Source organism: Amblyomma maculatum, chromosome 11 (genome assembly GCF_055883805.1).
Source record: "Amblyomma maculatum isolate TAMU_Amacu chromosome 11, ASM5588380v1, whole genome shotgun sequence".
Taxonomy (NCBI): domain Eukaryota; kingdom Metazoa; phylum Arthropoda; class Arachnida; order Ixodida; family Ixodidae; genus Amblyomma; species Amblyomma maculatum.
In genome coordinates this window covers 22,800,163-22,815,497 of record NC_139354.1, presented here as the reverse complement: position 1 = coordinate 22,815,497, position 15,335 = coordinate 22,800,163, and positions in this window count along the sequence as shown.

Sequence of the window (15,335 nt, the reverse complement as noted above, 5' to 3'; positions counted from 1 at the left end):
CACTTGTACGCACCCGCGCGGCAGCAGCGATGACTTAGCCTGTACCTCATAGAATCCTTATCTGAATGTGTTTTTGCGTCTAGGCGCAAAATTGTCTTTTTTATTATTTTTCTATGCAATCACATCTGGGGTTTTACGTTGGGTATGTGTGGCGGATGCACGTAAAGAAAACACTAGACCTTTAGGAAGAGGTAAAGAGTATTTTACTGCACGCGGCAAGTGAAACAGAAACAAAAACAATCACACGCAAGGAAAGCTAAACCGGGCGCTTTAAGCTTGTGCGAGCGCGAACAAGAATACGCGTCAAGAAGGCGACGAGCATGTGTTCAAACGTAACAGAAATTAATGCAATGTATTCAATTACACACTGCGAGTTCCGAAAACGTGAAAATGAACGTTTACAAGAAGAGTCTGCTTGGTATTATCTCGATGATAATGTGCATCTATAAAAAAAAAAAAGAAAATTTCCGTTTGTACTATTTTGCTTTTCAATGTTCAGTCAAGTAGTCAACGCATGTACGTGATTGGGTCTCCGCCATTTGCATTTTCATTTAACAGGCTAACCTTTACTCATCTTGGAGCTATGAGCCATCGTTCTGTACAGCTAACGAGCCCTGCTCCATCATTTAACCTTACTTAACCTTATTTCATTTTCAGCTAAATTTTTCCCGTTGTGTGCTGGAATCGTTGAGAACATTTTCACGTCCATCCGAATTTTTCTCACCAGTTTATGAATTTATGGACCCTTCATGATGGTCATTTCCTTTCTGTGAGGACGAATGCAAGTGCGGGAAAAGAAAACAAAAATGTAGCCGTTAAATGCATTTCTGCATTAATACAAAATCTAACCTCATTTTTGGGCGCAATGAAGTGGAAATGCTGAAAAAAAAAAAAAAAAAGTAGACATACACAACGAAAAACTATTGTGTATGCTTTCCATACAAAAGACATTGAGGTGTGTATATTATCTTTATATGTATTGCAACAAATTCAATTCGAGGTGAGCTTCATTCTGCTAGATCATTGGAATGTTAGCACTCGTAAATAAGAAGGAATCTGGGATTTCGTTTATTGAGGCAAAAAAAAAAAGTAAACAACGTAATACGAAAGTCAGCATCGTTAGAGCGGAAAAAAGGCAAAGTCTATAAGAAGTCTCTTTTGGAAAATGGAAAGGAACTACACAATAATTCAACATGAAAGTTAAGTTTTATAATGAAGTTGCTTGTGATACGGTGAACATTCTGAATTGTGGAAGACAAGTGGAACTTTGTTTAGGTTTTATTAGTATAAGAATGAATCATTCCTGGAAGCGCCATAACGACCAGCATACTGCATGCTTTGCGATTTTCACTCCGCGCCTAGCATTCATTCGTACTGTGCGTTATCGATCTTGATCGACAGGAACTCCAAGAACACAATTACTAATGTCCAACGTATTGGGCGTTTGCGATGATGCACGTAATCTGGGTGAAGATACATGACCATTTCGAACTGTTTCAGTGCTGACCATTTCAGAGCCGAATGAGGCTGCATCATACAACAACTAAAATGAGGAGCGCAGTAGATTGGGAACAAAAAAAAAAACAGTAATGAAATAAGTTCATTCCTATGTAAAAAAAAAATGTAAAATAAGAATCAAACTCGGCTTTGATTTCAAACCAGAAAAATTTGAAAAGAAGTAAGAGAAAAATGGCGTCGATTTTTCTTTCAATTCAGGTACACCATTGGCTTTCTATCTCACAATTTGGAGCATAATTTTAATAAGGGCATCGTGGCCTAGATTACACTAACTCCGACAAGACCACAGTAGCAGACGAAGCATCTGCTTTCTATAGCTCAGGCGCTTTACATGAATTTTGGCTTTATTCCTCTGTTGACGTCCTTAAGCTTTTAAACCTTCTGCATCTGAAATTTTTCAGAGTTGTAAATTGAATTTTTTTTTTCTACTCCTCTTGTTTCGACTGTGGCGCTATATCCGCCTGCCAAAGGCGACTAGAAGTAACAATATTATGAAAAGAGCCAGCCTGCTTTCGAAAGTTATGTTTGCGTGCTCAAATATGGTCGTCTTATTAAGCTCGAATAATTTGTCTAAATGACAGGGTGAAATCACTACCGCAACATTAAACGGCAAATTCAGCGCTGCATTGCTGAAACAACGCCGGATTTTAGGATAAATTAATTATGGGGGATGCTGAGAACTTTCTAACAATGTGAAGATGAAATCTTGGTTGGGTGTTCAGTTAATTTTTTTTTTTTTCGTGCTTTAATTTACACTCGTGGGAGGCATCTGCCACAACACACATATTCTATACCCACAGAATACTTGCTTGTTGGGCTAGTTGGTTCATGGTATCATTTGTATAGTAGCGGGAAAATGTACGGGAAGGCCGACGACAGACAAAGAGAAAAGAGCGCTCTGTCTGTCCTTGTCCTTTCGGTGCACTGTTCGCAATGCTACGCAAGATTCCACATTCGCTTCCCGACTGCGCTTGCGATGAGCGACATTTCGAGCTTCTTCAGCCTCTTCCGCCGTAGAGTACTTCTTTGATCTACCCCGCCCACGGCCAAGGCCTGGTGCGTCGATAGGCTTAGCAAACGGGATCGAAGCTCTCACCCTACGCAGCAACGGATTCAAAGCGGGCGAGCACGCAGCGAGCATGATGCCGTCGTTTTCAGAATGTTCTACAAGCGCAGCAGCTAACAATTCCTTCCCGTGATGCCTTTATAATAAATCATAGCCGACATCCTTGTAAAACCCAAGTGCTTCCGACTGACAGTTCATATCCCACGCCTGCCGCTCATTGCTAGATGTCTCGTTTGGGGCCATTTTCGGTAAAAGGCGACTCTTGAAATCATTTATCTTCCTGAAAACATAGTGCAGCTGCCGCCTTACCGAAACTAGTAGAGCGCGTGACATCCAGAAGTTGTGGCTACGGCTCTCACTTCCAGGCGATTGGATTTCACGAGTTTTGTCAAAGGCTTTTTTTAAATAACTATATTTACAGACTTACAATACTGGGTAAAGCAAAAATTTAGTGCTGCTCCTTAAAACTAAGAAAACCTGTTTTTTCTTCGACGTAAGTGTCATGAGCGGGAAGCGTGCATCCGTTTTCCATGAAGAGAAATCGAAGGGCAATTAAACGTTCTATCTCTCGGCGGCGCTGCGCCGTAAGACATTAGCGCTGCGTTGTTAAATATGAAATTGTGGTAATTAAAATCCACGCTTTGGTTTCTACATCCAAGCTCTTAGGAGCTTCATAATGACTTCAGTGGCTTCGCCGTCACAGTCATCGTAGCCATCAGCGGCGGTCTAACCAGTTGACAGCTTTAAGATTGCCCAAAAGGCGAACCTATATATATCACACTTGGTGCTGGCAAACCTGGTGTGCGAGCTTCTACGGGGTCTCCACAATTCGCTGTATCATTCAGAACACAGGTCTCCGACAACCTGGTGAATGGCCCCACTGGGATACTGAAGGACACCTTAACTCTATCCTTCCTACACTCAAATGCGAAGCTTACAAGTGCGACTTAATATCGTGCAGAAAACAGGACACAACCGCTACCATTAATTGGCGTTATATTGCAATCGGTGTGATACAAAAGGGTATGTCGGTCAAACGAGCCGGTCTATTAGTGACCGACTTATGGGGCATTCTGCTTCTGTGAGACCTTCAGCTTCCAAGGACATGTCACGGTGTCTGATTGCCAAAGTGGAAGTGAAGGGGTTGATGAGGTCAGCCTCATGTGCAAAACATGCGGTCGTTTAAACAATGATCAGTTGTGAGAGCGGGCTGAGTCATTGCAGATGCCCGCCATAAGAGTATACTTCACCCTAGACTGCAGAGGCTACCAAGAGGGACACTGCAAACCCAACTTCTATGGCTGCAAGACCTTAACAAAAACCGAGGAGTCCCACGCGAGATCAAACTTTTCCCATGCGAGAAAAGGGGCGCTGACTGTGTAAGCGCTCCATCGATGGCAGTGCGAGACAAAGAGGTTGCCTGTCTAGAGACATGGAATTTTCTTCGCCATCGCCTAACTACACCTGCCTTGCTTTCTGGGTGGTGGCGCTTGAGTAGGTGTGTCCTTGATTGATGCGCTTCAGTTTCCTTTTCTATCGCTCCGCTTGCAACAGAACGTCAGTTATTATTAACTTTCATGTTTTTGTCCTGTTCTTTTATCCTGTTATGTGTACGATTTTCAGTTATGCTGGAACTAATCCTACTAAAACTGATTGCTGGGCTAGTTGGTGCATTGTACATAAAAGGAAAAATTAAAAGGGCAACAAAAAGACACTCACAAATAGGCACACATAGCGCCGGTCCTGTGTGTCTATTTGTGCCTATTTGTTAGTGTCTTTTTGTTTCACTGTTAATCTTTCCTTTTATATCTAGTCCTACTAGCCAAGCTTCATTCCTTAACGAATTTTAAGTGTACTCGGGATAGTGTGACCCTGTTGTCCATCCTATTGCAAGCATTGAGAATGGTACAGCTGTGGCACCTAGATAGTGACGTGGACAGCGGCGGAAAAGGAGGAAGTGAAAGTTTAGTGTAGAAAGCCTTTGGTTAGAGTAGGTGATGACAGTGGCCGTAATGAAAGAAGAATCCAGAGAAATCCACTGGCATGCAGCAATTGGCACGATAATAGACTACCAGCATGTGGGTGTGTCTATTGCACCCGAGTGTATAGCTGCCTCCTGGGCAGCTGTCAAACGGCGAGTCTACATGGGAATTGAATTCGAGACTCTCAGATCCAGAATCAGACATGCGATCTCTAGGCCACACAGTTGCGTTGAGACAACTTGGTTAGCGCGGGCCTTCGTATCTGTATCGCATGGTCTTTCACTTCATGGGGCAGCTTGCGATTGCACGCTACGCATGTTTCAAGTGACGTGTGATCTAATTAGACAGAAATTGAGACACTACGAAATTAGGGAGTTGCAAAGTGCATGAACGGAAACTTAAATCGAAAATGGGAACCGCAGAAGAAGCCATTAACGTAGGCGCAGCATATCGCAAAGGCAGGGCTTAAGGAATACGCAAATTGTCCGCGTTGAAAAGCTTATGCTAACGAGAAACGGGCCGCGTCCCCCGCGTGCCACTCAAGGCGAAGTCGTCAATAACGGTGGCGGCGCCGGCAGCTTTCATGAGTGCTTTATAACATCCAAGAAGTGGAAATTAATTGATTGAGAACCAGCCGAATGATGTTTGTGGGGGACAATATAGGCTAGACTCAAATTACACGTGTATAGAAAGATATCTCTCTATATTCTATACCTCAGCACTGGATCGAATTTTGGCTTAGCTATAGCATTGTATCTGTCAACCAGTGTATTATTTCACTTTTTTTTAGTTACTCTGATGGATATTTTTCAGAACGTACAATACATTTGTACGCACGCCTAACGTACGTAAGAGCAAGATGTAATGGCGTTAAGAGATCCCTCACGATCCCTACGGTGCCGTCCACGTAAATTTCAGGGTCATGAATGTTTCATTCGACCATGGAACATTGAACAGGCTGAACAGTTTCTTGCTACACAGGCTGTCCTTTGTCACTTGCAGGAGGGTAGCCACAAGGGATTCCCTACCACAGGTTCACTTAAGCTTGCCTTTAAGTGTAGCACGCGATAACGTTAAGTCTCCCCTCAGGATTCCTACGCTACCGTTCACCAAACATTTCTAGACGTCAGTTTCTCAGATGATCATGACATGTTGCGGGAGGCCGAGCAGATGATTATGCCTAATCTGGCCAGTGCCAGCAGTTGTAGTGTTGTCCCTTAGACCTCTTTCGAATTGTCACTGTGTAGCTCTAGGCCATATACTTGAAGGTCAATCTGCACTTTACGTCGCAGTTTCGTCAGTCACAGCACGAAAAGACTAAAAAATGTGAATATCATGAAGGCAGAAGTTACAGTCTAAAAACCTTTGAAACTTTTGTGAGGTCTAAAACGGAATAAAACTCTTCCTATAAGCATGCGAACTTTAGAGGCCTTACTGCGCATTTCTTATGTCGAGATTCATGTTTTATTAACCGCTTCGTATTTTTCTTGCCCTATTGTCCCGAATTTGTCAAGCCCAGCTCGTTACCTAGCCCGGCGATGTTTATATTTACGCCGGTGTGTTTCGGGAACCAAAACTGCCATAATGTAAATAATAAAAACAAATCATGTGGTAGTGAAATACTCATCCCAACATTTATTCGAAACACTATCCATGCTGCATAAGGACAGTATGGCCATCGTTAGAATGTTATCTTCTACAGAGAGATGATGACATGGATACTGTTCAAAAGTTTTCTTCACTCAAGAATTATTGTTGACTGGTGTAAGGCACTTGCAGCAGTCGCTGGTTTTGTGTCTTCAGGAAAAAGTCTCACAGTATGACGCACAAAAACACGCAATTAGCCCTTGACCGTAGAAACGGAGTACTTCAGGCCCCCTCCCACTCCTCCGCCGTACCCAACCCCGCCGCCGTAGCCGAGGCCTGCACCGAATCCGGCACCCCCGCCGTAGCCCCCGAGTCCGCTATGGGCTACGATGCCACCACCTTGCTGCACTTGGTCGACGTGGTGTATCGTTCTGATGACGAAGACGGGCCCGGCCACTGCCTTGGAGAAGCCGGGTCCACCGCGCAGTAGCGTCACGCTGCTGCCTACTCCAACTCCGCCACCGTAACCAAGGCCACCTCCGTAGCTCCCTCCTTAGGTGCCTCCGTAGCCGCCTCCAAAGCTTGCCAGACTACCGGCCATAGCGCAAGTTGCCGTAGCAGACACCAGACACAAGATAACCTGCAGGGAATATGCAGCAGTCAAAATATATTTGAGTAGGTAAGGAAGCCATAATTTTCCAGATATAATACTCGTGAAAGCCGCTGAAGCGGCAGACATTCTGGTGTGCAGCATTTCAGTACTCTTGAACATATAGCAGAGAGCGAGAGAGAGAGAAGTAGATGAATAGGCGGGCAGAAAGGTTAGAATAAATAGAATTATAAAGTTTTTAATGAGTTGCCAAGGTGTGGTCTTTTCGTCCCCTCTTGGATAATGTTTTTTGTGTATCTACGCTCGCAAGATGTGCAAGTTTAGAGAGCAAAAGTTTGCTAAGCAGTGTTGGTACTTTCGTTTGGGCAAGCACATACGCTTAAGAGATTAAGTAGGCGGTCATCGTGTTAGCAGGCCATAAAGAAAAAGCTCTCCTTCTAAGGATATGACTTAATAGTGATGGCGTCTTCTCTTGCCTGGGCAGACACCGCTACTGGTTATTCATTTTTATTTCCGCAGAGTGATTACTGCGCCCTACTTCACCGAAAAGCCGCTACTCATGTTCTCAACTTTCGTCGTAATCGCATAGATTCACAGAGTCGTCTCCACTCACCCCTTCAGTGATATGCGTTTCTGCCGGTGCTTAGTAACTATTCATAGGGCCTCAGTAATCACTCACATGCTCATGAGCATATATGTCTTAGACAACTATTTTCTGTGACGGACGATAAGACCCAAATATCCCTTCTTTTACAAACCCTTACTACCACGTCGGGCTTATAGGGATAGCGTGCCATACTATAGAACGAACGGTTAGGGGCTTACAACAAATTGCCTCTTTCTCTTTTTGACGCGATGCTCATTAACTTCATATAATTCCATGTCGTAAAGACATTTGAGTCATTTCGTGATAGTCTAATCATGAGGTTCCTTATGTTGTATTCAGTTTTCATTCCACTACCGACGCACAGACATTAAACACAATATGCATACCAGAGTCTTCATGACGACGTGGTACACCGCTGTGGTCCTGAAAAGTTGTGATTCCTCTGCACCAGCCGCCGGGCATTTATACATCCGTCTCCCTTCCCATTCCTAACGCCTTCATGACGTAAACGTGACGTAGTGGGCAATTTCTCGCTGGACGATCTCATTCCTTTGCCAACAGTTCTCGCCATAAGTGGGTACCTTCTTTCTTCTCCTTGTTTACGCCGAAGTGGATAAAATATCTAGGCCTGGCGAGAGTGGTGCGGAGACGGTGGAGACGCTCTAACTATTCTCGCGAGTTCGAAACGCGAATATATGCGTTTTAGTTATAGTTATTCTTTATACTATTTTCCTAACAGCTAAATATTCAATCCTACGTAACAGACGCTGAGCACATTGAATGAGAGAACTCCGTGTTCACCCTTGAAGATTTTTTCATCAGGACATAAACCAACGCAAATAAATTTAAAAGAGGCTAAAACATTTTGATTAGCTTTCCTCTGTTCGAAGTATTTCGACAAAATTACACTGTAGTCTTAGTACTGTGGGGCCTAATATATTTTAGTGCACCACCTTGAATGATACCTAGGTCGGCTTCTTGTTTTCAATTGTTGAGTGTTCACATAAAAAAATAACAATACGTTATACAGAAGAGACCCAAAAACAGAAAAGCGCTTCCACTAAATCTGTTTTCAAAGGGTTTTCACAGAACACTCGCTTAATTAATTTGTCGACCAATGCCGGCTTTCCACGCGTCCAGGTGCTCGTAAAAAAATGCTGCAGTGACCATGTTTCAAAAATGAGATTTTGCTAAGCTTAAGGTAGGATGTGGGTAGCAACGACTGTCGGAACTTGTTCGGAGAGTACGGCGACTGTAAAATTACTAGCAATGTTCTAAATTTGTACCGTATAATAAATCCTAAAAACAAGTTAATTATTTTGCCTTGTTGTGGTCGTTTTACGTCTTTTTATACACAATTCTTGAAACCTACAGTAGAAGAGTCTTGAAACTTTGCACGAAACTACTTATTCCACTTTAGTTGAGCAAACAACACAATCATGTTCTTCAAATGAATATAGATTAATTACGCACTTTTTCTCTCTGTGCTCTAAAGTTGGCAAAACGCGAACAGTTCTTCTCCTCATTCAAACAAAAGCTAATGAACACTATTAGTATGAGGACTGACGTATAGAAAAATGCCTTGCTTGATAGCTGTAAAAAGGTTCGTTTGCTCACACTTCATAGTTACCGACAGCGGATTCATAAGCTTCTAAAATTCTGTGTTAAGAAAGGGCAGATAAAGCCTCTAATAAATCAATATTTACTCTCAAAGGAACCGAGAATAGAATTGAAGGGCACTGTTGAAGTCGCGAATGACCAAAAGCAGCACATTTTCTTAAAACTAGCGATGTCTGAAACCTAAAAAAAAAAGGATAAAAAAAAAGAAAAAAAGCATTAGGAAAAATATCAAAATTTAAAAAATGCGCGTCAAGTGTCTCAACAGCAGCAGCAGCAGCGCTAAAGCTTTCGCATTTCTCCAGTGTAAGTTCTGCAGTACTGTCAAAGTTTGTTTATTCCTCGAATATTGGCAAAATAGTGAGAAGTGAAATTACTTGGCTCAGACGAAAACATTTTCCCTCCATCAGTGCTACGCATGGGTTAACTCACAGCAGGAATGCACGCGTGTCTGAAGAAATCTTCGTGCACTCTTCAAATTGCGCCACTTAGGCGCCTGCCTGGCTGCGGCGATGAAATAGCTTGTACCTTATAGAATGCTCATCTTTTATTCTACGGTTCGGAGCAAATTTGTGTTTTTATTTTTTGTTCTATGCAATCTCATATTGTGTTCTTCTAGGTTGGACATGTGTGGCGGATGCACGTAAAGAGGATACTAGAGCGTTACTACAAGTCGAAGATATATTATTGCACGCAGCAAGCGAAGCGGGAACAAAAATGATCGCACGCAAGGAAAACAAATGAGGGCGCTGCAAGCTTGGGTGAGCGCGGATGACAACACGCATCAGGATGGCTACGAGCGGATGTACAAAGGCAAAAAAGAATTAACGCATTATAGAAAATGACGACCTGCGAATTCCAAAACGATGGAAAGCAACGTTACCAGGAAGTCTGCTTGGCATTCTCGCGATGATAATGGGCAATCATAACACGAAAAAAAAAAAGAATTATCCGTTCTTGGTATCTTGTTTTTTAGTGCTCACTTCAGAGTTGAGCGCTTTTACGTTCTCGGATCTCTGCCGCTCGCATCTCCAGTTACGAGGTCGACATTTACTCAGCTTGAACCAATGAGTGTTCGTGCTATACGGCTAAGGAGCCCGTCTCGCAATCGGGAGGTCCTGGATTCGATTCCCACACTATCACTCTAACTTTGTTTCATTTTCAGCTCAACGTTTCCAGTTGCTTGTGAGAACCTTCTTGAATAATTTCGCGTCAATGCGAATTTCCCTCACCGTTCAAGAGCTCGTGAACCCCTTCGACATGGTCATTTACACTGGACGTGGATGAACGGAAGTGCGGACTCAGGAAGGGGAAATGGAACCGTTAAATGAATTTCTGCATTAGTACAATATCCGACCTCTGCTTACGGCACAATGAAGTGAATATGCAGGATAACACACACACACACACACACACACACACACACACACACACACACACACACACACACACACACACACACACACACACACACACACACACACACACACACACACACACACACACACACACACACACACACACACACACACACACACACACACACACACACACACACACACACGCACACACACACACGCACACACACACACGCACACACACACACGCACACACGCACACACGCACACACGCACACACGCACGCACACACACACGCACAAACGCGCACACGCACACGCACACGCACACACACAACGAAAAAGCTTTTTGCGCGCTCTTTTATATAGTAAAGACATTCGAGTTGCTTATGTTATCTTAAGATGTATTACAACAAATTCTATTTGAAGTGAGCTTTTCTCTGCTTGAAGATTACACAATACTGACAGTCATTTGAATGTTAGCTCTCTTACATCGGAAGGAATGGACCCTATGGAATTAGGTTCAGAAATGAGCTTGCTTTTATTGGGACGGCAAAACACCTAAACCGCGTCATATGAAAGTAAACACCTTTATGACGGGAGAATAGGAGAAGTCTATAAGAAGTCTCTTCGGGAAAACAGAAAGGAACTACGCAGTATTTCAACACAAAAGTTAAGTTCCGAATTGCGGCAGACGAGCGAACTTTTGCTTCAGTTTTATTAAAATAAGAATACATTATTCCTGCAAGCGCAGCGAAGACCGGTATACTGATTTCTTATTGTCAACTCGCAACTAGCAATAACTCTCACTCTGCGCTGTCGATCTCGATCAAGATTCTCATCAAGAGCACAAGTATACTAAGCTCTCGCTGTAGTGCGCATTTGCGATGATGCTCGTTGCTGAACGAAAATACATGACTATTTCAGACAGTTACAGTTCTGACAGTTTCACAGCAGAAGGCAGCATTCTGGAACAACTAAAATAAGGCACGCACTAGATTTGAAAGAATGAAATAACAGTAATGGAAATCAAGCCATTGATTTGTAAAGAAAAAAAAATATAAAATAAAATCAAACTCGGCATCGATTTCAAGACAGAAAGTTTGAAAAGAAGTAAGAGAGAAATTACGTTGGTGGCTCTTCTAATTGAACTAAAGCGTTAGCATTCTATTTCACAATTTTAATTACAACAGTAACGGAGTTTTATTAAGGGCACCATCACCTCGACTGCGCTAACTCATTCAAGACCATAGTAGCAGACGAGGTATCTGCTTTCTACACCTGAAGCTCAGGCGCTTTACATGGATTTCGGATTTCTTGCTCTATTTACTTCCTTCAGCCTTAAAGTCTCTGTAATGATTTAAGCATTATGATTTTGTTCAGAGTTGTAAATTACAATTTTTCCCAGTGCTCTTGTTTTGACCGCTGCGCCATATGTGTACGCCTCACAAAAGGCGGCTACCTATAATATTTTATGAAAAGAGTTGGCCCGCTGTATAAATTTATGTAGATGTACTCAGATACAGTTCAAATCTGATTATGTTCGTTTGATTTGTTAAGTTAGTAGAGGGAAATTGCTACCATAAACTTAAATGGTAGCTTCAGCACTACATACGGACCTGCGCCAAAACAGCATAAATCCGTAGCGATATTCTCAATGCGTATTTTACGTTCTTTATGGTGGACAGCTTTATGTTCAACACGTTATGAAAAATAACATTGCTGTTTGAAAATGTGCTCTTCCCTAGACGCAAAGAAGCAAAACGTATATTTTGATACTTCATTTATTCAATTAAAGGAAAATGAGCAGATGACAGCATCAGACCACACAAAGAGATGTCACTCCTGTCACTCAAGCTCTGCAAGGCAACTTCGTTGCAGCCTCCCGGCCAAAGTAAGATCTGTGAGTGCAAGCAATCCATTGACTTGTGCACCACATGAACTACGGGCTTAAATGCGATGAGAAAATTCATGTCGTTTTATTACTCCCTATAAAAAAAACTTCCACTTTGTAGTGGTTTTGTCTTTTACAGCAGCAGCAAGAAAACAAAAGAAGCCTTTCATGCCATACGCTTAGATTAGCTGATTACAGAAAACAGAATATTAGTGTCGGTAGCATGCTGCTCCTTGATGTGCAAGCGGGCCAGCTGACGGGCTTGCTCGGCCTGTTCCGCGAAATGGGCGGAATCGGGTCGACAGCTTCATCCTTGCACGGGAACATCACGTCCAACATCGTGTGGGCCTCCCTGCCATATACGAGACTGAACGGTGTAAACTTCGTGTTTCCTGCGGCGCCATATTGTAGGCGAATGTGACATACGGCAGGATCTCGTCCCACATTGTATGTTCAACGTCGACGTACATTGAGATCACATCCGCTCAAGGTTTTATTGAGTCGTTCCGTTAGGCCATTTGTTTGAGGGTGATACGCTGTTGTGGTGCGATGATCAGTATCGCTGAGAGCTAGGGCGTCCATCAGTAGTCGAGCTGTAAACGCCTTGCCTCGGGGGGCAAGCCTCGGAGCCGCCGTCTTGCACGATGAACAGGAGTGGTCACGAGAGGCGGCCACATCGGGTCGTCCGCAGGATAAGGGATCATCGATGGCACCTCCATCAGTGTCACGACTCAAGCCCCAGGGAGCCGTGAAGGTACACGTATAGTCGAGAATCCGAAAATACGGTTGGCTTCAAGTCCAGCACCAGCGCACCTCTCAAGCCAACAATCGCTTCGTTGTCGTCGTCCCCAAGCACGGCGGCCGCGTGGCGCTAGGCACGAGGCAATAGTTTCTTTTAGTGGACTGTCATTTTCCTCAGGAAGAACGAAAAGTCGGGTTGTAAATTAGTCTTAGTCTATTTTGTAGTTAGGAATAATACTTCGAGCATGATAAGCGAACATTTTTAATGTAAGTCGACACATCATACAAGAAAAAAATTGGTCGACCTGCGGTCGGAGCACACGCGTGCTTCTCATCATATAAACACTCTTGCTGTTTTCAGAGGGAAGGTAATGTAACTTCATACTTTTCTCATGTTTTTATTCTCCGTTCAGCTCCCGAGACATCTACACCCCTAATTAAAGTTTGCAATAAAAAGGTAACACGGATAGATGTAAAAGTAATACCTCGAGCAGCAAACTCCCTGTTTCTTTTAAAAGAACTTGTGTTTTGCTATTAGCAATCAGAGTTTCTTTTTCTGCCTATTTATTACGCCTCAGGACTTTAGTATGATGACACTATTATCTGCTTTGTAATTCGTGTATATAATTTTCTAGAACAAATATGGATGAGCTGGACCCTCAAAAGAACGAAATATTCTACAGTTTGCACACCGTCTTACTGATACAACAATTCTGATTGTTCTATGCAGGAAATAATTCCTGAGAATTCAAGAAGCGCTCTTTCTTAGTTACTAAGTGTATGAAAAAAAAAACAATATTGCCTCTCCGTCAACACAATAAAAATATTGAAATCATTCCTGTACTGCAACTAGTCAGTCAGAATAAAGAATGCGTTCCTTTTTGGTTAAACAGAACATAAATGAGAAGAGAAACCATCAGTGAGACAGCCTCAACTAGCAAGTTGGAGAGCGGACAATTCTTCCTTCAGGCAGCCACAACTCAGGAATAAGTGACTTTGCTTAAAATGTTCCAGTCTTAATTTGTTCGCTCCCCGTTTCAGTGGGAGGCTGTGTTTAGCAACACATTTCTGCCCCGACTCTAGTGTCGTCCCCCGGCTGTCACATAACACCTGGACATTGTGATTGGGACATCTAACGACTCTACGGTCGCTTGATGCCCGCCAGCTTACGTATTCGAGTCTGTCGATGCAGGCATCTTGCCAAAGACTTTACCTGACCTCGCAATCCCGCAACGAGCAGCTACCACCAAAGAACACTCACCAAATCTTAAGCTCATCAGCGTGCCACACCTATCAGAAGCACCTTGTATTGCACCGTTATACTCTATAGCAATTAAGCTTTCGTTGAAAGCCTGGGAACACGTGCTCTGGTGCGAAATTAGCGTCTACATTGTGGTCGGATCCAGGCTGCCTTATTTTTTCTCCAAGTGACCATGACACCTGCCCTTTGGCGGCCGTCGCCCACGAGGGAGACACAGAACACATCGCTGTGTTCTGTGTCTCCCTCGTTCCAAAGTTCAAGCTGGCATCCACAACTGGAATCAAACCAACTGGCTCGAAAGGATACCATTTTTGGTAGAAAATTTTTGACCCCACTTTACGGAAGTCAAAGCCAGGAAACTACAAGTAAACATCATACCGCATGGATATAAAGAGGTCAGCAATTGTCTGACGCTCTTCACCTCAATTCTTGCTTCACTCTCACAGTGTACTTTTCTAATTTCCTACATCTAGCTTCTTAGGGAAGCTCATATATTGAAGCTTCTTCCTTTACTAGGGAGAGGATACACATCCAGTTCATTAAGTTCAACGTAGACAAGCCACGAAAGAATTAAAAAAAAAAAGCCGTGCCACTTCTGTTAGATAGCGAAAACCGCGCACCCATACTTATTGGCCACGGATGAGCCCAAGCAGGCTATGGCTCCTTCATTTATAGTTCCTTACCACCTGCATTCAAACATCAGCGCGGTGTCTTCAAACCAACGTTGTTACGAAAGGAAAAAGTGATCAAAACTGAAACTGAGCTATCAAAAGTTTTATGAACATAAATTGGGAATTGTAATCTGCGGTCGTTATCGGTTTTACTGGCCTTATGTATGTTGTACATTGGTGCAACTCATCGTGACTTACAAACCAGAATGGTAACATTCGCTTATTCGTCGCAGCATTTCAGAGTGGTTTGAAGGCATCCGGTTGTCGGAGGAGCCACTGAACTGATAACACGTGAAATTTGTTGTTGAAGGTTTATTCCAAACTTCCGTGATGTTGTCTTTGAAGTGGATGAGTGCCTTCAAGTCTTTCGTGGAGAAAACATTTTGAAGATCACTGTAGAGTCACATGGCGCTTGATTCTCCGC